The sequence below is a fragment of the Palaemon carinicauda genome, chromosome 16 (genome assembly GCF_036898095.1).
Source record: "Palaemon carinicauda isolate YSFRI2023 chromosome 16, ASM3689809v2, whole genome shotgun sequence".
Taxonomy (NCBI): Eukaryota; Metazoa; Arthropoda; class Malacostraca; order Decapoda; family Palaemonidae; genus Palaemon; species Palaemon carinicauda.
In genome coordinates this window covers 24,801,609-24,818,405 of record NC_090740.1, presented here as the reverse complement: position 1 = coordinate 24,818,405, position 16,797 = coordinate 24,801,609, and the positions used below count along the sequence as shown (strand labels likewise).

The 16,797-nt window shown below is 33.5% G+C and overlaps 1 long non-coding RNA gene across 1 annotated transcript in view; it reads right to left on the bottom strand.

Moving 5' to 3' along the window:
• LOC137654980 (uncharacterized) overlaps positions 1–16,797 on the bottom strand; it is a 728,027-nt gene that overhangs the window by 26,647 nt on the left and 684,583 nt on the right. The window lies entirely within an intron of this gene.

Here is a 16,797-nt window from a genome sequence, read left to right as displayed (position 1 = left end):
GTCTTCACACAGAATAGGGAGTCGTCATATCCTGGTGAGAGGAGGTACCCTGAGAGGTACACTCGGAAACCACAACTGCCATATTGTAGTTAGGAAAGGGGGAGGGAGTGGGAAGGGTTGAATCTGTGTGTGTATATCTATCTAAACATATAAGTCATTTTTGACAGGTCGCGTACACTGGTTCCTAGATATTTCACAGCAAATATTCAGATTGACCTCATCTAATGCAGAACATTGATTCTTCTTGGAAGCTCCTCAATTCAATTAAGATTGTATATCGAATTATGTAGCGAATTTATTATCGTAATCCTTATCCCACCCTTCTTACCAACACTACTATGCATTTTATTGTTTTTATTTCATCTATCCATATTTTCTTCTGTTCCTCTCAGAACCCTTCCATAACTATTTTTTCTTGTTTTTTATCCATTTATAAATTTTTTCTGTTCCTTTCAGATTATTTTCCAAACTATTCTTTTTATTCATTTATGATATTATTTTTTTTGTTCTTTTCGGGATCCTTAACCCCCCCCCCCCTTTTCCAACTTTTTTTAATCAATTCATGATATTTTCTGCTCCTTTCAAAGTCCTTTCCCAACTATTTTATTTTATTTTTTTTTTTATCAATTCATAATGTTTTTTCCCGTTTCTTTCAGAATCATTCCCCAGCTGTTTTTCCTATTTATGTTTTTATCTATCAATAATGCGTTTTTTCTATTCTTATAGAATACTTCCCCAATGATTTTTCTTGTCTTTTTTTTATCCATTCATAATATTATTTTCTGCTCCATTCAGAATCCTTCCTCAATTATTTTTCTTTTTATCCATTCATAATGTGTTTTTTTTCTGTTCCTTTCAAAACCCGACCCTATTCTCGTATTCACAACTTATCCTTACCCCATTCCTCTCCTCCTTATGTCTCAAATCCTCCGATTTCGTCTTTCCCTGGCAGTTCCTCCCCATTCTTGCTGTGCTTGGCTCCTTACGCGTCCTTGTTTCCCGGGCTAACGGTTAAGCAAGGACCCCTAAGTGGGCGAGGTATGTTCATGACATTCCCGGCCCCGTTCTTTACCGTCTCCCTTTTTCCCGTCAGGTTCATCAGACGAGTGTCCCAAGCAGGATCAGCCAACCGTGGTCCCCCTACCTGAACTCCCTGTCCCCCCATAAGCTCAATTTTAGTTCCCTGTCTCCTCCAACATCTTGGAAAGAGGGGGGGAGGGAGGGAGGGGGGGTTGTGTGGTACGTGCATATGTCACTTGCCAGAGGATATAATTAAAGCACGGTTACCTTCAGCAATTCTATAATGGAAATGGGGAAAAGAAAAATAATGGGGAACATAGTTGTCAAAATGTCAGCAAATGTTTAATTAAACGGAGGCGCCATTCGTATCCCAAGAAGAGTAAGAAAACTCTCACACAAATTAGTTCTCTTCCGAAGGAGAATGAGAGACTGCATATAATTAAGAGTTCGATCTTGTCATTTTTAACTAATTTATTTTTTTGTATACACTCCCAATAAGAATCAGACATGTCACAAGCAGAGTGTATATACAAGATAGAAGAGATGAGCAATTAATTGTTTTTCCCACTGATATAGTCAAAAAAATATGTGATACGTTTAGTAAATAAATTTTGAAAGATGACGCAAGAAAACGTCCCCAACTCAAAACATTTAAAATTTCTATTAAAAAAATTATTCACGAGTCGATATATTTTTCCTTTAAAAACGTATTTAGATAAATAGTAAATATTTCAATTGTAAATACAATATATGTAAAATAAAAAATGATTGATGTAAATATACTATGATATATATGTGTTATAAATTGTAAGATTGTAAATGTGTATTTCATAATAAAAGATAAAAAACAAATAATCAGAATTGTGAACCTCTTCTTAGTAAAGGGATCATTATATTGATTTTTTTCATCAATTACTCCATGATTAATAGCCCCACTGACTTTTCTATGAAACAAAGATTTTTTAAAAGAAAATGAGTGGCCAAACTCATGACTAGTGAACCGATATATTTGAAACAAAGACTCACGTGCCAATAAAAAGAAAAATGTGTAATCAGCTGGTTCGTTTTCGACGAACCATGAAATCATATAATTGAACTAAACTCAAGAATAAAGTGGTGCCAAAGAACTTTGATTTCACGAACTCAGACATAATAACTAATAATGATATAAAAATAAAACAATCTTCAACTGATTTAGTAGATCTGAGAACAAAGCCCTTAGAAGGATACTGGGAGTTGAATGGCAAGACAGGATTAGAAATGAAACTATAAGAGAGATTACTCAGTGCCATATGTGAATAAGATCATGATGAGGGGTAGATGGAGATGGTTTCGGCATGCTCTTCGAACTCCCCAAGAGAGACTAGTTCACCAAACGTTCAGCTGGGCTCCACAAGGCACTAGAAGAGTTGAAGGACCCAGGCCTACATGGCTGAGGACTATGAAGTGCGAAGTAGATGATGAATGGAGAAGTATTGAATTAAAAGCTCAGGGTAGAGACGACTGGCGAAATCTAACCGAGTCCCTTTGCGTCAATAGGCGTAGGAGGAGATGATATATCTATAATCAATACTTTAATGACAACCGATATCTATAAAGTCCATTTTAAAACTGAATTTACTCAAGCGCTAGACCCAATTACTCGTTCCAGGATCACATTTTGACCCAGTAGTTATACAACGTCATTAGCGACTACGAGGAAATATGCCTCTCACAGTAACAAGTAAAAAAAAGAGGGATTGGTGAACTAATCACTCTCTAAACCAAAGACCATAGTAAACGAGGCCAGCCAGACACTTGAACTATTTCATGGTTTGGTGAGAGAGGTCTCGAAAATACCGCTAATGAACATTAATCTGACTTGTGCAGTATTTAATGAAATATATACCACAACAACAACAACAACAACAACAACAACAAATGCAGCCGTTTCTAGTCCACTGTAGGACGAAGAACTCAACATTTCCTTATTCATGTCTTAGGTATGGGAAGTTCTCATCTCCACGTTGGCCACAGCAGATTGGTGATGGTGGGAGACTTTTTTTTCTGATTGTTCACGCAAACCAACCTAGTATGGGTGCCCCTGACTAGTATAGCTTTGCTGATCATGGCAATACACAAACCCTTTCACCAAGTTAAGGAATCCCCACTCAGATATATATATATATATATATATATATATATATGCGTGTGTGTGTGCGTATGTGTGTATACTGTATATATATATATATATATATATATATATATATATATATATATATATATATATATATATATATATATATACTTTATGTGCTCTAGATTTTACAAGCCACTGTTATAGTAAGACTACCTCCCATTTTCTAACTTTGTTATCCAGACACCCGAATAACTACCAGGTACATGGTTCACTTACTGCTTGGGTCGAGATGCCACCACCACCACCACAAAAAAAAAAAAAAAAAAAAAAAAAAAATCTTCTAGCGGACTCGAACTCTGATATCTTGCTAGTGAGATGTGGTCGCTGACTAAAGCGACTCTAAAGACACATTCTACAAATATCCTTGGTGACAAACAACGAACCTCAACAGCCAGGTATCATCCTTGTACAACGCCAAAACGTCCACGCAACGATCTTGATTTTTCTCATTCCACTCTTAACTTTTTTCCTACGGGCTGCATGATTGGAAGAGCCCGTGCTTGTCCGCAAAGGCCAGCCAATCCACAACAACAATAACAACTACAACACCAACAACACTCTTATCCTCGTGTCTCGTCTGGGAGGGGAGAGCTCGGCATGATCTGTGACCATATTGCAAAACACTCATTAACGGTAATCGAATGGCATAAACATTTAATGATCAGGGTTTGGCTTGGCCTCATTATTTTACAGAAACGGGTGAAGTGGTCTGAACATTCCCACCGATCCCATTAACAAGTCCTCTCTGTATTCAATAATGGGACTTAGAACTCTCGCATAGGTGATTAAGATTCTAACGTTTTGTTGGACCCAGGAAACAGCGAAAGGAGATCTTGCTTGTTATTACCGGAGACCATATTTGAACAGGCTCGTTCTTTACGACGTAGAAAATCAGGATGCCGTGTACGGAATTGCCTTTTGAATGGATGAGAATTAATCGAAAGAACGGTTTCAGTTAGAAGTCAACCCGACCGCAACCAATGGTCTTAACATGGAAAGACATATTATTATTATTATTATTATTATTATTATTATTATTATTACTAGCTAAGCTACAACCCTAGTTGGAAAAGCAGGATGATATAAGTCCAAAGGCTCCAACAGGGAAAAATAACCTAGTGAGAAAAGGAAATAAGGAAATAAACTATGAAAGAACAATAAAAAATAAAACATGTTAAGAACTAACAATATTAAAATAGATATTTCATACATAAACTATAAAAACATAAAAGAAAACAAGAAGAGAAATAAGATAGAATAGTATGCCTGAGTGTACCTTCAAGCAAGAGAACTCTACTCCAAGACAGTGGACGACCATGATACAGAGATTATTATTATTATTATTATTACTACTTGCTAAGCTATAACCCTAGTTGGAAAAGCAGGATACTATAAGCTCAGGGGCCCCAATAGGGAAAATAGCTCAGTGAGGAAAGGAAACAAGGAAAAATTAAACATTTTAAGAACAGTAATATCATCTAAATAAATATTTCAATATAAACTGTAAAACTTTAACAAAACAATAGGAAGAGAAATTAGATAGAAAAGTGTGCCCAAGTGTACCCTCAACAAAGAGAACTCTAAACCAAGACGGTGGAAGACCATGGTACAGAGGCTATGGCACTACCCAGGACTAGAGAACAATGGTTTGATTTTGGAGTGTCCTTCTCCTAGAAGAGCTGCTAAAAAGTTCCTTGTACCTTAACCAAGAGGAAAGTAGACACTGAACAATTAGTGTAGTAGTTAATCCCTTGGGTGAAGAATAAATGTTTGGTAATCTCAGTGTTGAAAGGTGTATGAGGAAAAAGGAGAATCTGTAAAGAATATGCCAGACTATTCGGTGTATGTGTAGGCAAAGGGAAAGTGAAGCGTAACCAGAGAGAAGGATCCAATGTAGTAATGTCTGGCCAGTCAAAGGACCCCATAACTCTTTAGTGGTAGTATCTCAAAGGGTGGCTGGTGCCCAAATAGCTGGTGTTTAACGAGATCTTTAAACACTGACTAGATTGTTCAGTTTCTTTCATTTTGTGTGACTTTTATTAACAACCCATGACATAAAGTATTATCCAATCCCGATTAAAGTTTTGTGAAAGGAATGGAATTATTACCATTATTATTACTTGCTAAGGTACAACCCTAGTTGGAAAAGCAGGATGCTATAAGTCTAGAGGCTCCAACAGGCTAAGTTGCCCCGTGAGAAAAGGAAACAAGGGAAAAATTAAAATATTTTAAGAACAGTAACAACATTAAAATAAATATTTTATACATAAACTATGAAAACTTTAGCAAAACAAGAAGAAGAGAAATAAAATAGAATAATGTGCCAGATTCCATTATAGATACGAATGCTTTATGGCATCTAACTAGACTGTCCCGTCTAATAATTTCTAATGGGTAAATGAAAAAAAAAAAAATGGGAAATGTACTCGACAAAGTAGAATATTTTTCACAGAATAATTTATTGATCTTACTGGACTGTACTCGAGAAGTGTTTTTGAATTGCCACGTGAATGGAATAGATGGACAAGGATTTCCCAGAGTGCTTCTCAGAAAAAAGGACTCTTCTCTTGGCTTTTCTAGGGATTGTCTCTAGGGGTTTTCTCCCCGTTTTCATATCTTCTATTTCTTCAACATTCATTTGTTTAATGAATATCCTCATAAATGGAATTTCCATCTCTTCCACATACGTATAACATTTGACATGATCTCATGGGGTAGAATAGAGTTTTACACTTTTGCGCCATTCTGTCTGATTCGTCAGACACTGAACAGAGTTTGAACATTAAAGGGATATATCTGTAAGTTACTGATACATATGCTTTTCTAATTATGATTATATAAAAGCGTATGAATGAAAAGAACAGAGCAAATATTCTGGGAGATTAACTAGCATATTAAAAGGTAAATACCAACGTATTGCTCGTTATGCAAAGGTCTTTCTCGGAAAATTAGATTGGCCGGACTTTATTCTTGCTAGAAAAACAAGATTCATTCTTATGTGATTGACGAATGGTCTGTACCATTATCGCTATTCTATCTGTAATGAGCACGATTAACGTTATAAGCATCATTATTCTAATTATCATCATTAAAATTGAATTCAATGCAGAGTTGAAATCAGATCTGTAAATATTCTTACTAGAGGTTTTCTCATTCTGAGACTTGTCTACAGAATATTCTGTCGTGTAGCAAACACAGCTATTATCAGTGACCCATTTTAAATCGCTTCTACTGGTCAAAATAAGATTAATCTAATACCAAACATGGGATCTCGGATGCCTCCGTGTTGTCTGTTGATTAATTTACTCAAAAAAATGATAGTGAACACAGAGAGAAGAACTAGTGCAAATCTCGAGAAACCTCTGGCCAATATAAAAGATTTTTCCAACATATCTAAGGCGCTGTGGTCAGTGATCAAGGTCAACACCCTTCATTTAAGTTCTCTACGACAATCAGATATTCTCTCAGGGTTAAATTATTAATTTCTCATTCCTTTTTCTTGAGAATTTCCAGCTTTAAGGAAGTGAGTGTCAGAAAGTGCTGCTATATCAACACCCAGCCTAAACCATTCATTATTAAACAAAGTCATCTTTCCTAAATATATAAATACATGAATTTGGAGAGTCAATCTTGGTACAGTTGACTTCATTAATTCCGACACACTTGTTGGAAAACAAAACGAGACTGTACCGGAATTAATGAAGCCAACTGTACCAGAGCTTCGGATTTTTGCTGAATTAGGATATTTGTTTGCCTCCGTTTAAAGACCGCTCAGGAATGACAGAAGCATGGGACACTGAGATTGGTTTAGCCTGCAGGACAGTGCCTCAGAGACTGACCATATAAACATATGATCGGCGCCCAAACCCCTTTCCACCGAAGCTAGGACCAAGAGGAGCCAGGCAATGGTTGCTGAGGACTCAGTTTAAAGATTTAAAGGCTGCTCATGAATGGCAAAGGCAATGGACAGTTACACTTCCTTAGCTTGCAGGACAATGCCTCAGAGACTGACCATATATAATTATGATCAGCGCCCAAGCCCCTTTCCACCGAAGCTAGGACCAAGAAGGGCCAGGCAATGGCTGTTGATGACTCACCAGGTAGAACGAATCATTTTGCTCTTCCAGATTAAAGATGGTCTCATTGAAGCCTTCGGTTTACACGTCTAGGCAAGATCTGTTGGTAAATGCCATGGAATACTTATCACCCTATTAAGTAGATCACCTATCCAGGCAAACATCCTTAGGTACCTTAATAATCAAAGTCTGCCTTTGTCTTTCAGAAGTAAGTCTCTTAATCTCTTACCAAATATTTCTATTAAGGCACAGAAACTCGAATTTCAAGTAAATTAGGGACCTTTGTATTGATACTTTGGCACTACCAGTTCAGACTTTTTGATATTTCTTTCTTCCCTCTTCTCCATACTTAAAAATTCTTCAAACTTTCCAACATTGTTTTTTCCCATTCTTTGTACATTCTCAAATTCTTAAGCACCATCTTAGACCAAATATTTTCTATATAGAGTTTTTGATAACTAATTCTCATGTTTCTACCTAGGTTTTTTTTTAATATTTTTAACACTCCACAACTTATGAATGAATGAATGAATGGAATTTAGGCTATTTGACCTCATGCATGGTTCCAAAACCCATTTAAATACAGTAACTGATCTCTGTAGTTTCCACTCATTTTACTGTACAAATACATTCAACCAAATTCCACTTTAAAGAAAAAAAAATTAATATAAACACTTCCTCTACTTCATAACCTTAATAGCCTCGGCTCTCATCCATGGTCTTCCACTGTCTTGGGTTAGAATTCTCTTGCTTGAGGGTACACTCAGGCACACTATTCTATCTGCTTCCTTATTTTCTTTCTCCACAGGAATTTCCAGTTAGAGCCCTTGGGCTTAAAGCATCCTGCTTTTTCGTCTAAGATTGTAGCTCAGTTGATAATAATGATAATGATAATAATAATAATAATAATAATAATAATAATAATAATAATAATAATAATAATAATAATAATAATAATAGCTTACAACCCTAGTTGGTAAAGCAAGCTTCTATAAGCCCAGGGGCTTCAACAGGGAAAAATAGCCCAGTAAGAAATGAAATAAGGAAACAAATGAATATGAGAAATACTGAACCAAAATAAAATATTTCAAAAACAGCAACAACATCGAAACAGATATTTCATTTATGAACTATAAAAAGGCGTATGTCAGCCTTTTCAACATAACATTTGCTGCAAGTTTTGCTGTCTAATGCACATTGCAACAACGGCTCCATTTGCAACTAGCTTGGTCCTCCCACTTCATGACCATCCAAAGTCACAGTTTTAATTATCCATGTTTAAAGGTAAATTAATGCACACTTCGGCGTTTGCTTACCTTTAAATTTACATATTTTATCAATTTAAATGGCCATTATTGCATTTGTTGTTGACTGAATATCTGTCAACAAAGTACGATGGAGATCATTATTTACCCGTGACTATTCCTATGTGGGATTGTCCGTGTTAATTAGACATTTCTTGTTAAAACTTTAAAGGTATATGAACAACACTTGGAAGCCGTTTTTAAATGAATGGCACCGGCAAGAGATAGTGACAGTGCTCTAGCTAACGGGACATTGACTTAGTGAGTGACCCTATATACATATAATCAGTGGCCAAGACCCCTCTACACTTCAGTTAAGACCAGGCAATGACTGCTGATGTCTCAGTAGGTTGACCAATAGGTGACCCCAATCGCCCATCATTAGCCCACAAGGATGGTGAGGTTGCAGACACTACAAGAAACTATGGAGCTTGAGCGAGACTCGAACCCCAGTCCGGTAGTATGCGAAGCAGGGATGTTTCCAAAAGGCCATCACAACCCTCAAAGTTGAGGATTTTCGTCAAGCTAAAAACAAACCACCAACAATCCTTCAGTACCAAACAAAAACATCTACTTGAGCAACGAAAGAAAACCTAATGTGATAAACTACAATGCAACAAAGTTAATAGCATTCTATACTTACATCCTTTAGCTCTCCTCCAGCTTAACAAATAAACCCAAACAAACACATCCCTCCTCCTCCTACTTAACAAGCAACCTTTATTTTTTCCTCCTCCTACTCAATAAACAAATAAACCTAAACAAACACAGAAAAATCCTAACTGGGGTAACAAAAACAAAACCAAATGGTGATAAACTACTATGCAATACAGTTAGCAGTATTCTATACTCACCTCCTCCTACTTAACAAAAAACTTTCCCTTCTTTCTTCTCATATCTAAAAAAAATTAATCTTTATTTCTTCCTACTCCTACATAAAAAAAAAACCAATCCTTATCTCTTCCTTCTCCTACTTAACAAACAAACAAACCCACACAAACAAACATACACACGCAATCTATATTTGGAGATCCTTCGTATTTCACCATTCCGTGCCGTCATCTCGGTGGGAATCTGTGGGAGACGCATGTGTTCTGGTGGCGAAATTATGTGGAGTTGAGCCAGCGTGCATAGAATACCTCCTGAAGTTTCGACCTCATCGCCTCAAGCAGCCCAAGTTATTGAGGAATCGTTACGCACAAGAAGTTTTCCTTTTGATTGGCTGATATACCGACAGACGTACACACACACACAATTATATATATATATATATATATATATATATATATATATATATATAAATATATATATATATATATACATATGGTCTTGGGACACAGCTTCTCTCTAATGCAATATACATAAATACATACACACACACGCATATATATATATATATATATATATGTGTGTGTGTATATATATATATATATATATATATATATATATATATATATATATATATATATATATATATATAGTGTATATATATTGACTGTACATATCAATATATATTCATACATAATGTATAATATACTTATGAAAAGGAGTCGTTCTTTCCCTGCAGCATCGAGCCAACGAGAGACGGAGAAAGAATAGGAAAAAAGATTTAGTGAAAACGGGGAGAGAGAGAGAGAGAGAGAGAGAGAGAGAGAGAGAGAGAGAGAGAGAGAGAGAGAGAGAGAGAGGAAAAAAAAGTTACCTACTGGAAAGCATGAGGGAAAAAATACGAGTCCGGTTGGATAATTTGGAAAGTTTGTCTGGAGATTCAAAAAGCTTTCTGTGAAAATATTTGATGAACTTCAGATGTCGTTGCAACTTCCTAATGATACTTCTGATACTTTTAATGGGTAGAGGAGATTTTATTATTATGTTCTTTGAATTTCACTTTTGCCGAATTTCTCCTTCCCTCTTATATATACATATATATATATATATATATATATATATATATATATATATATATATATATATATATATATACACACACACATACATATATATATATATATATATATATATATATATATATATATATATATATATATATATATATATATATAAAAGAGAGAGTGAAAAATTCCGTAAAATCTTTAGTTAGGCTACAAAGATGAAACCCGGACCTTGCGAGGAATCTTCATTCAAGGTGATGCCCCGAAAAAACCCTTGCCAGTGGGTTAAACATATAATATCTAGCAAGCCCAACATAACTGCAATTCTTGTGATGAAAAACAGTACCGCCTCAAAAGAACCAAAGGAAGCATGTACAAATGTAGTGTACAAGTTTTCATGTCCTGAGATCACACTACCACAACAGTATGGAGACAGATGTTAGTCCACAGAAATCTTGGAGCAATAAACCAACATATCTGTTTTGACGTTGTTACTGTTTTTAGAATGATTTATTGTTAATTTGTTCTCATCTTTTATTTATTTCCTTATTTCCTTTCCTCACTGGGCTATGTTTCCCTGTTGGAGCCCCTGGGCTTATAGCGCCCTGCTTTTCCAACAAGGGTTGTAGCTTAGCAAGTAATAATAATAATAATAATAATAATAATAACAATATTGAAGTCCAAGACCAGAAACCCTGAAAGAATTGATAGATGGAACCTAGATTGTTCACAAGGAAAATAACTACGACAAGCTTATGAGAAATGAAGCTGTAAGCATCACCCTCTGGGGGCCAGCATTGAACATCCAGCGGGATTTTAATCATACCCTCCCTTCAAGCATATGGATAATCTCTGTATTGGTGCTGGTCTGAGGGTACATCTATGAATATGCATATGTATCTATGTATAAGTATATAATCAGTCATTATTTTCTCTTATATATATACAGTGTATATATATATATATATATATATATATATATATATATATATATATATATATATATATATATATATATATTCCAATAAGCCATATATTCTTGCTACATTAATGTCTGGATTCTCTTAAGGACCTCAGGATCAAAGCCTCAGGCGAAATCACACAAAGACAAGAGCTTGTGACCGGCCTTGAATCGAACCCTGGTCCGGCAAACTTGTAGAGACAGTGACTAAACCACTTTCTTCGTGACCAAGTGGTTTAGTCACTGTCTCTACAAGTTTGCCGGATCAGGGTTCGATTCCCGGCCGGTCACAAGCTCTTGTCTTTGTGTGACTTCGCCAGGGGCTTTGATCCCGAGGTCGTTAAGAGAATCCAGACATTAATGTAGCAAAATTATATGGCTTATTTGAATATGAAAAACACGTCTAAATGTGCAAAACAAAAATGTATCATATATGTATATATATATATATATATATATATATATATATATATATATATATATATATATATATATATATATATATATATATATATATATATATATATATATATATATATATATATATATATATATATATATATATATATATATATATATATATATATACGGCACTCAAGTAATCTCTCTTATAGTTTTACTTCTAATCCTGTCCTGCCATTTAACTCTTAATATTTTACTGAGGGCTTTATTCTCAATTCTGCAAAATCTGTGGGATATAGTTTCATTGTCATACATGACTCATTATTATTATTATTATTATTATTATTATTACTTGCTAATCTACAACCCTAGTTGGAAAAGCAGAATGCTATAGGCCCAGGGGCTCCAACAGGAAAAATAGCCCAGTGAGGAAAGGAAACGTGGGGATAATAAAATATTTTAAGAACAGTAACATTAAACTAAATATCTTCTATACAAACTATGAAAACTTTCACAAAACAAGAGGAAGAGAAATCAGATAGAATAGTGTGCCTGATTGTACCCTCAAGCAAGAGAACTCTAACCCAAGACAGTGGAAGACCATGTTACAGAGGCTATGGCATTACCCAAGACTAGAGAACAATGGTATAATTTTGGAGTGTCCTTCTCCTAGAAGAGCTGCTTACCATAGCTAAAGAGTCTCTTCTACCCTTACCAAGAGGAAAGTGGCCACTGAACAGTAACCCCTTGGGGTGAAGAATTGTTTGGTAATCTCAGTGCTGTCAGTTGTGTGAGAACAGGGGAGAATATATAAGAATAGACCAGACTATTCGGTGTGTGTGTTTGTGGGCAAAGGGAAAATGAACAGTAACCAGAGAGAAGGATCCAATGTAATATTGTCTGGCTAGTCAAAGGACCCCATAACTCTCTACCGGTAGTATCTCAATGGATGGCTGGTGCCCTGGCCAACCTACTACATACTGTAACACTGACGTAACTAAATTGATATATAGCCTGATTTCTATATGTAATTTCAGGCAATTTGATTTCCAAATTTTACAAAATCTAGCCATTATTTAGGCTTTTTTTCCAATCTTCCATTAAACTCCAATTCTAAAGACCCTGTATTAGAGATCATAGGTCTTAAATACTTACAATGATTCTACCTCATTAATTTTTTTCCTTCCAATGACATTTCCTATTCTATTACAAATTGTGTTCTTATATATATACATACATATATATATATATATATATATATATATATATATATATATATATATATATATATATATATATATATATATATATATATATATATATATACATACATACATATATATATATATATATATATATATATATATATATATATATATATATATTTCTTCAAACAGGCCATTAAAAGAAACAAATGAAATATAAATAAATCACTTTATTTCACCCAATATACATTGGCCCATCATAAATCAATCAAACACCATGAACTTATCCGGCGGGCAATGAAGAGCTGACACAGTGGACCGACCACCACATAAGCATCAGAGGTCAAGACAGCCGCTCAACAATACGAAGACGCACCTGGATGTAATTAAATTTGGCTAATCCTTCCAGCACTCAAAAACAACCTTAGAACAATTGGAAACACTCTTTTGCTTTCCTATGTAAACCGTCACTGTCCATTTTATTCCTCATTTTTACTGAAGAGGGCCAATGTGTATTGGTCGAAATATAGTGATTTAGTTATTTTTCCTTTATTTCTTTTAAGGGGCCTATTTGAAGATACATGTTAAACTATTCGATTACTGTTATAAGACATATATATATATATATATATATATATATATATATATCTATATATAGATATAAATATATATATGTATATATACATTTATACATATATATATATATATATATATATATATATATATATATATATATATATATATATATATATATATATAACCGGACACTTGCTCTTTATCATATAGCGAAGATGATGAAAAATAGGGAAACTGTCCCTCCCTAGTCATTCAAAAGAAAATTTCAACGCATTATTCAAATTGAAAGGATTTCTATCTCGTCTATCAACTAGTTATCTTCCCTTGCCACCCGAGTTATCCCTGTTATCGCAAATAAGAAGCAAAGGACCGGGCTAGCATTGACTATTTGGTTTCATCTCTGACCATAGCAACAACATATGCGAATCAGTCAACATACATTAAGAAGATATTCATGAAATTTGAGAGAGGAGATATTCAAAGAGTTCACAATAGGTGCTGAAAAGGAATAGCTTCCATTCCAAAAATAAATAGTTTGATAAGGTCTGATTATACTTCTGGATGAAGATTGTAACAAAAAGTAGAATTCATCAAATACAAAATATCTCGGTCGAAAACTTATGTAAAATGAAATTACGGTTGAATTTTTTTTTTCATAAATAAGGAACCCACTAGTAAAAGTTTTAATTCAAATTTTAGGATAATAGACTAAGACTAATATTTATTACATATGTCTTAGGTAATTCAATTTAATGTTTATAATGAGCTATGGTTCTTTCAAGACAACAAAAGTATATGGAAAAACTTCTGTTACACACCAAAGACGACGGCAAATTCATGAGAATACTTATTCAGTTATCGCAATAACTGTCTTTATCAAGATAGCTTTCTTGAGAATCTGAAACAATATACAGTAGTCGGACAAGAATTCCTAGCACACCTATCTCTGAGGAAGTTATCCTGAAAATATAGACATTTCAAAAGTTGATGTAATATGAAGAAATGTGATTTTTACATTTCAGGAAATATGCAACATATATTGGGAAATTAACAATTGGTTAAATATGTAATCGCTGCTCATGAATTAAGAAAAATAAGTAACTTATGAAATTACTTATTTTGCTTAATTTACAAGCAGGTATTGCGTATTTCATTAACTGTCAATTTCCCAACATAAACTGAACATTTCCTGAAATGTAAAAACCACATTACGTCAACTCTTGAAATGCCTATATTTACAGGATCAAATGTTTTACACTGTTAAAAATTTACATGAAAAAAACCGGTAAAAGTCTGGCAACATTTATTCCAGGACTTTTACCGTTTAAAAAACGCTTATATTGACGTAAAAGAATGATATTAATATCACCAACCCGTAAAAAATAATAACAAAGTTAGGTAGAATTACGGTCGCCTGTATTTTACTGAAATACGGTCGAGAACAATATATTTTTACGGAGAATTTCCGATATAAATTACGGTATTTTTCTAACAGTGAACATTGATAAATTAAGGAAAAATGTGAATTCCCCTCAACCGAAATATTGGAACTCTGATTTTTTATTCAATATTTGTTCAGATTTCCTCATGCATTGTGGATTGTTTACCGACACCGAATCCCACTTCGGTTCCCACACCGTAAGGTATGTGCCATCAGCAATTGTCCTGTCAGCAAATACAAGGCGCTCTGGCACAAGATGAATATTTGAAGAGCCAGATTTACTGGCTGTTACACTACACATAAAGATTTAATAATCATTTATTTTCTAAATGGCATATAACTGTTAAAATTGTAATCGAGTCATGCTATTGAAGAAGCAGCAGTTAGAGATAATCTTAAATATCTAGTCGTACAAACATCTCCCAAAAGACTAACTAGTTATGAATTAGGTAATAAAATATGTAGGAATTATATGTATATGCTATATATACTATTGTATGTGACCCGTCTAAAATGTCGACTAAATATTTAGATAGCTATGCTCACACGCATGCACATCCCTTTTTCACCAGGGTATGACTACTTTATCTCTACCCGCACCCGAGGGACTGGGAGAGCTGACCGGAAAGATACGTGTATGTGTATGTATATATATATATGTATATATATATATATATATATATATATTATGTATGTATGTATGTATATATAATATATATATATATATATATATATATATATATATATATATATATATTATATATATATCATTTATATATAATATATATAAATACATATTATATATACATATATTATCTATATATGTATTACATATATATATATATATATATATATATATATAAATATATAAATATATATATATACGTATATAAATACATATATATATATATATGTATATATATAAATATATATATATATATATGTATATATATAAATATATATATATATATGTATATATATAAATAAATATATCTATCTATCTATCTATCTATATATATATATATATATATATATATATATATATATATATATATATATAATATGGACAATGTCTTGGTGGCGTTCAAAGATCGATGATGATTTCTCTCCGGACGGACTGCCCTCTAGTCTCTAGACAGTTCTCAGAATAACATGGGAGAGGCTTCTAAGTTTCTCTATTTATTATTTATGTATTCAAAAATTGATCTCCAATTTAATATTTATATTCCGAAAATTTTCAGCAGCAATTTTTGTTAATTAGCTTCGGAGTTTCCATATATTTTTGTATAAAATAATTTCCACCACCAATGCTTTTGTATTAAAGCGTAATTCCATCATTAAATGTAGTCCTGAAGAAGGTTCACGAAGTGAATTCAAACACGTGTCGACACCAAATAATAAATGGATAAACTTGAATGGATTTTTCATGTTATACTGAAAACTACCTGGAAGACAAGTCCGTCCGGAGAGAAACCATCTTCGATCTTTGAACGCCACCAAGACTTTGCGTAGAGTAACACACCCAAGTACTATATATATATATATATATATATATATATATATATATATATATATATATATATATATATATATATATACATATATATATGTATGTATATGTATATGTATATATATACAGTATATATATATATATATATATATATATATATATATATATATATATATACCCACGAATATGTATATATATATTTATATATATAGACACATAAATATATATATA